This window comes from Nomascus leucogenys, chromosome 2 (assembly GCF_006542625.1).
Source record: "Nomascus leucogenys isolate Asia chromosome 2, Asia_NLE_v1, whole genome shotgun sequence".
NCBI lineage: Eukaryota > Metazoa > Chordata > Mammalia > Primates > Hylobatidae > Nomascus > Nomascus leucogenys.
In genome coordinates this window covers 155,340,652-155,347,645 of record NC_044382.1, presented here as the reverse complement: position 1 = coordinate 155,347,645, position 6,994 = coordinate 155,340,652, and the positions used below count along the sequence as shown (strand labels likewise).

The 6,994-nt window shown below is 60.8% G+C and overlaps 1 pseudogene; it reads right to left on the bottom strand.

The window, feature by feature from the left end:
* Positions 1-1,561: 1,561 nt before the first annotated feature.
* LOC105739403 lies at positions 1,562-2,317 on the bottom strand (annotated as a pseudogene).
* Between the last annotated feature and the right edge of the window lie 4,677 nt (positions 2,318-6,994).

Genomic DNA, 6,994 nt, shown 5'->3' with positions numbered 1-6,994 from the left:
GGGGGTTGCTGACCAGCTCGGGGCCGGGCTGGGGAGCCCGTTCCTCTCTGTGATGGGAGCAGGCCCGGTGCTTCTGCTCTTATGTCGACTGTGGGTGGCTGTGCAGGTGCAGGCACCATCTGTGCACTTGGCCTGCTTGAAAGGAGGCCGGGCTGCCCGGGAGACTCAGGCCAGGACTGTCCCTAGTGCTCACTGCTCCAAGATGAGAGAGGGCAGGGAGTCCATCTCCAGACTGGGAGGCCTCTGGGGCTGGGGTGTAGCCTGTTGGGGACCACCGTCCTGCCTCTGTGGTCAGTGACCTCAAAATACGGGTGGAGAAGCCCTCTGAGTGCTTTTGGTTTTCATCCTCACGGGACTATTGCGGGAGTGAGGTAGGAGTCCTCGCCCTCCCCACAGAAAGAGGTCTGGGGAGGCTGCCGTCTGCCAACCCCAGCTCCTCTCCGCTTCCACCCTGCACCCACCTCGCTTCAACCACCTGCCTCCCACCCATCTCGGGGAGAAACGGAGGCCAAATCCCTCCTCCATGGGATGTGGGGGTCTCTAAGGGAAAGGCTAAGCTGGGCCAGGTCCTCGGTGAGCCCCAAATGCAGGGCGCGGCCAGGGAGGCAGCCGCCTTGGCCACTGTGGGAGGGCGTGCTCCCTGGCTGTCGGGCCATCCCCCAGGGACAGGTGCCCCCAGCGAGGGACCCCACTCCACATGCTCCCAGGGCAGCAGGAAGGTCAGGAGGCAGGAGCCTGGGTCCAGTCCCAGCTGGGAGCCTTGGGCTGGAGGTTCTCCCCCGGGCCTCAGTTTCCCCTTGTGTCAGAGGAAGGTGGCAGGGAAGGGCTCGGTACCCTGAGTCTGGAGGTCCTGTGCAGTGGGGGAGGGTTACATTTTCGGCTGCAGGACCATCAGCCCTAGAAGAGCTTTCCTGGTGGACCTGGAGAAGCCGGACCCTCCCTCTGCACCCCAAGCCTCCAGTTAGGACCCCACTCTGGGCCTTCTCCTCTTTTTCCAGAGTCTGCAGTCCTGAGCCTTTGGGACTCACCCCCATCACTCCTGCCCTCTGCCTTGCTCACCTCAACTCTCCAGCTCGGGGGACGCACCTCATGGGCATGGGGTGGGGGTGGGGCCGGCTGAGGTGTAGAGGGGCTTCCCTGTCCACAGCCTCAGTTCCCACCCTATTTCCTCTCCCCAGTATGAGGAACTGGGGGACAACAAACAGGGTCCCGGACCCCCCAGAAGCCTTGCAGTCCTGGATGTCCCAGAGGTCCCCCCACCCCCCAGCCCTGGGCCACTCCTCCTGACATCGGAAGCAGTGGTCCAGGGTGGGCTGAGGAATTTCCAACTTTCTCACGATAGATGCAGGCGGGTGCCGGTTTTCAGCTGAGACGCCATGGTGTCTGCTCTGGAGTGATTCTGTAATCGCACAGTGCACTTGACCTTCAATTATTAGATTGTATTTATGTAATTACAGTGTATAAATATACAGCATACCCCAACCACTAGGGGGCAGGCGTGATGCAGGACGCTGGGGTTGAGCCAGGTGTGCTGGACAGGGGCCCTGTGGAGGCCCAGGGCTTAGGCCAGATGCAGCCCCGTTACCGGAGAGGTAGTGGGGGCTGGAGGGCAGGGGTTAGCAGGTGTGAAGGCGGCTCCTACCCAGGGTGCGGGGCGTGGAGGGCAGAGGGGAGACGTCCAGGGAGTTTGGGTGGCACCCAACACCAAGGGAGGGGATCCCGGTGTGGGGAGGCCCTGGTCTCCATCTGGGGGCTGTGTCCATTCTAGACCTGACCTGAGGCTGGGGTGCCTGTGGCAGGGGCTCTGGGGGCTTGCTCTGCAGATAGCAACTGCTCCCTGAGGACCCCCTGGGCAGGTGCCCCCGTCTGACAGGCAGGGCCTGAGGCTGGAGGAGGCCGGGGTGAGGAGACAAACACAGGTGGGCCCTGGCCGGGAGCCTGGTGTCGGCCATGGGCCATGCCCTTCCAACATTCTACTCTGGTGGGGAGGCTGCCAGGGCGCTGGGGTGAGGCCGACACCCAGTCCTGGGGCCGTCAGAGCACAGACTAGCCCATCTAGGCAGATGAAGGTCCCCACAGAGTGAGTGAGGGGTGGGGAGTGGATCTGGAAGGGCTGGGGCCTCCAGCCACGGCCCCTGAACCCCCATGGCCCCTGAGTCCTGGCCTGAGTGCCTGTGGCTGGCTCTGGCTCTGGGTAGTGGGCCCTGCAGAGGGCCCTTCCACCCATAAGTTTCCCGTAAATTTCCCCAGGACAGAGGAGATGCAGCTGGATCTCGGGGCGTGGAGGAAGCCAGGCATTGTCTGTAGCTGGGGCCATCCTGGACCCCACTGTGCTCCGGCTCTCTGGGCTCAGGGGTGACGCTGCCCCCACATTCAGGCCACCAGCTGCCCCTGGCGGCCACAGGGGGTCAGTCCAGGTGGGCTCAGAGGAGTCCCATCAGGTATGGGGGTGCTGTTTTTGTTCAGAATTCCCTGACCCCCCCCCGGCAACACACATGAAAAGAATATTCCACAAGTCTGTTTAAAAAATCTTGGGCATTCAAAACACACGGACGGACAGACAGACAGATGGACATGTAGGACAGGAGGGGCTGCTGGTGGGGGGGGGTGCTGCCCCTCCTGAGGACCTGGGGACAGCAGGTCCCTGGAGCCTGACGGTCAGTCCTGGCTCTACAGGGAGTTGGGCACAGAGGGGTCAGGGGGTGGCGGGCCTGTCCGGGCCTCCCTCAGGCCTGTCCCTGAGGTGGGGAAGTGGGATCCTGTCCTGCCCGGCCACCCTGACACTGGTCTTGCGTCCCATCCCCCCACAGTGACAGAGGAGCCAACCAGGCAGTGGCTCAAGGTGCAGCCGTGAGAGCTCGGGTTGGCTCAGGGCTGGCGGGCTCAGGAATGGCGGGCTTAGGGCTGGCGGGGTCAGGGCTGCTGGCTTGGTGGCCCATCACACCCGCCAGCCCCAGCAGGGGGCAGTGTGGCTCCAGGGACGCCAGGGGAGGCGGGTCGGGGAGAGGCAGCTGGCTCCTCCAATTGCTGGAGGGTCTTCAGGGCAGAGCTGGGAGGGGACGATGGGCACTTCCCTGCTTCCATCTCCACGCTGGACATGCCTGCCCTCTCCAGGCTGGCCCAGCACTGTCACCAAGCATGGACGCCTTGACTTCCTGCCCTTGGAGCCCCAACCCGGGCAGGGATCAGGGAAGCCAGCGGCCGGGCATGACCCAGGGGAGGGCTGCGAGTGTGGTCCACGCCCGCCTCCCTTCCCCTGGCCCCGAGCACTGGGAAGGGGGAGGCAGCTCATCTGAGGTCTCACCTGGCGTTGGCCCGGAGACCACCCCAGCCTCCCCGATGGCTGAGGCGAAGGTGCAAGGGTGGCCAGGCCAGCAGGCACTCCTGAGGTCGGGCCAGGCCCCAGCAAGGCTGAGGCTGAGTGGGTGGAGCTGGCCACAGAGATGGGGACGTGGGACAGCACCGTTAGGGGAAACAGAGAGCGGAGGTCACCAGGCTTCTCCTGATGCTCAGGCTTTCACAGGGATCCATAAGCTGCATCAGCACCCTCCAAAGACAGGCTGCGGCTGGCGATGGGGCTGGAGCTGCCCACACCCCCCAAGGCCCCTAGAATCCACAGCAGCCAGGTGTGGTGAAGCCTGGCCGTCCCCACGGGCAGTGCCGGAGGTCCCAGCTGCCTCGTGAGTCATGGGGGTGGGAGTCTCATTTGGCTGAACCCCAGAAGGGCAAGTGGGGCATGGGTGGCCTTGTACTGCCCCAGCCCAGAAAGCTGTGGTCCCGGAGAGAGTGGCTGTCCAGCCCCGCACACCATGCGAATGCTCCCCTCACCAGCAGATCCCACCCACGGCAGGCCCATCTCTACCCAGTTCCGGATATCTGTCCTCTCCCCTGCTGCGTGGGTGTCTCTGTCCCTCCCTCAGTGCCCCAGGCCTCTGTCTCTGTCCTTAATCCCCATAACCCAACACTGACAGCAGGGAGGGAGGAGGAGGGGGGAAGAGGGAGCAGGAAGGGGCTGCAGAGGGGAGGAGGGGCTCCGCGTGCCCTGGGGCCCTGGAAGGAAGGTCTTGTGATGGGGGGCTCCTGAGCTTGCTGGGCCCGTGGTGGGGTGGGCATGGGGAGCACAGGGCAGGCCCCCCAAAACCCGTCCTCCCCATCAGCCACAGGCACTGACCACCCAGGAGAGGGCAGTGAGAGCTGCCGGCTGCCCAGGGAGGGCGGGTGGGGGTGTGGCCCTTTGCTAGGACAGGAGCTACTGGGCAGGGAGAAGGGCACGGGGTAGGAATGGGAGTTAAAGGGACTCTGGCCTGCACTCCAGGTCTCTGCCTCATCCCGTGTCCCCGAAGGTGGCTTGTGCCATGGGGCAGCAGCGGCCCCCTGGCCACCCAACCTGGCTCTTGGAGCTGGGTGGTGTCCAGACTGGAGGAGGCCGGGGTGGCTGGCTCCTGACCACTATCTTACTGTTCACACCATCGCGTCTCTTGGGTGTTGATTGGCACCTGTGGAGGGCAGGGCTGCCTCAGGAGCTGGCAGCTCTCAGTTCTGATTCCTGGACATGAAGAAACTTGGGGTAAGGCCCCCAGTTCTCAGAGAGGCCCTTTGAGCTTCCGGCCTCGTCATCGGAAGAGCCCAGCATTGCCCTGGGTCATTCTACACCCTGCCCTTTCGGGGGACCAGCCAAGGCCAGGGCTGGGAGAGGATGGTCCCATCTGCTAGAAGCTTCTGGAAGGATGGGCCGCCTGGTGGCAGGCATTTCTGGGCTAGAGCTGGGTGGGAGGGAGGGCAGAGGCCAGGGGGCGTGTCCTGGACACAGAGGGCACCAGGTCCTCTCCGCTGCCTCCTGCTCTTCCCAGCACAGCTGTGCTTGGCACCCCTGCAGTCGGGGCAGAGAGGAAGGGGTTACGGGTCCCTGAGTCAGCCCAGGCAGCCCCGCCCCTCCCCACCTCCTCCATCGTCTTTCAATCAATATCAAGTGGACGGGAGACAAATTCGGGAGCAAAGAATCCCAAGCAGCCGTATAAATCACAGTAATGACCATTCAGATTAAACCAGTAGCTGTAATAGAATCAATTTAGCTGAGGCCGCCGGTCTCCCCGCATTTCATCTCCGTCTCCAGCTGCTGGTGGGAGAGGTGCTGTTCAGCGACCCCTCCAGTGACCCCTCCAGGCCTGGTCCGCAGGCAGGGCTCTGCGGCCATCAGGGCTGGGAAGAAAGGCTGGGCCATCCTGGGGAAACTACATGGGGATCAGGGCTCCAGGGCCCAGCCATTCCTGTTATCCTCTTTCTCCAGACAGAGTGGACTTGGACCAGGGGAGGCCCAGAAGGAGGCCTGCACCCAGGACGGTTCAAAAACCATCGGACAGATCCGGAGCCTTCCCCAGGGCCAGGATTCCAGGCTGAGCAGCCACACCCCGGGCAGGACTCGAGCCTGGGCAGCGGCCACAAGTCCAGGAGCAGCTGGGCAATGTCCAGCATGTTGGCGTCAGGCAGGAGGCCCTGCTGAGCACACCGGGCTGTCCGAGAGGCTGGGCCTGAACACAGAGCCAGGCTCCCTGAGAGCGGCTTCTGGCCTCCTCGTTCCCTGCAGAGGCCCTCGCTCTTCTGGCCTCATCCTGGTTCTCTCTCTGAATGTTGGGCCAGATGCACACCTGTCCTGGGGCCGGCTCCTGTCCCTTTTCTTTTTTTGAGACAAAGTCTTGCTCTGTTGCCCAGGCTGGAGTGCAGTGGTATGATCTCAGCTCACCACAACCTCTGCCTCCTGGATTCTCCTGCCATAGCCTCCTGAGTAGCTGGGATTACAGGTGCCCACTACCATGCCCGGCTAATTTTTTTTCGAATTTTTAGTAGAGACGGGGTTTTGCCATGTTGGCCAGGCTGGTCTCGAACTCCTGATGTCAGGTAATCCACCCGCCTCAGCCAAGTAGAGACTTTGCATAACACAAACGCTGGGAGAGCTCATCATACACACACAGACACTGACTAAGACAACAACTAAAAGATACTGTTGGCCGGGCGCGGTGGCTCACGCCTGTAACCCCAGCACTTTGGGAGGCCAAGGCAGGCAGATCACCTGAGGTCGGGAGTTTGAGACCAGCCTGACCAACATGGTGAAACCCTGTCTCTACTAAAAAAATACAAAAAATTAGCTGGGCATGGTGGCGGGCGCCTGTAATCCCAGTTACTCGGGAGGCTGAGGCAAGAGAATCGCTTAAACCTGGGGGGCAGAGGTTGTGGTGAGCCGAGATCGTGCCACTGCACTCCAGCTTGGGCAACAAGAACAAAACTCCATCTCAAAAAAAAGAAAGGAAAGAAAGAAAGAAAAGAAAAAAATATTGTTTATTAAAATGAAGTCCCTTGAGACAAGAAGTTGAAAAATGTTAGTAAATTTAACTAGTGACTGTAAAACAAAGCCTAGTAAACAAACAAAACTGAAACCGGACAAGCCCTCCAAGATGGCGGGGAGGACTCTGTGGGTGCCCCGAGGAGGTCACTGCCTGTCGTGGCCTTGGGGGATCTGTGGGGTGAAAAGCTATAAACTTGCTTGGAAAAAAAACCCCTGCAGATCTTATAGCATTTAAAAATGTTAAAGGCTACCTGGGCGTGGCGGTGACACATGTCTGTGGTCCCAGCTACTTGGCAGGCTGAGGTGGGAGGATGGCTTGAGCCCAGGCTCCATCACCACAACACTTTTTAAAGAAAATTAGCTGGGCATGGTGGCACATGCCTGTGGTCCCAGCTTCTCAGGAAGCTGAGGCAGGAGGATTGCTTGAAGTGGGGAGGCAGAGGTTGCAGTGAGCCGAGATTGTGTCACTGTACTCCAGCCTGGGCAACAGAGCGAGACTCCGTCTAAAAAAACAAAAAACAAAAAAAAAAAAAAAGAAAGAAGAGATTAATGCATTTGAATACATTAAAATTTAACAATTCTGCACATGCTTCAATAGAACAAATGAAGTCAAAGGCAAGCCAAAGACCAGCCACGTAACCAACGCATAATCCC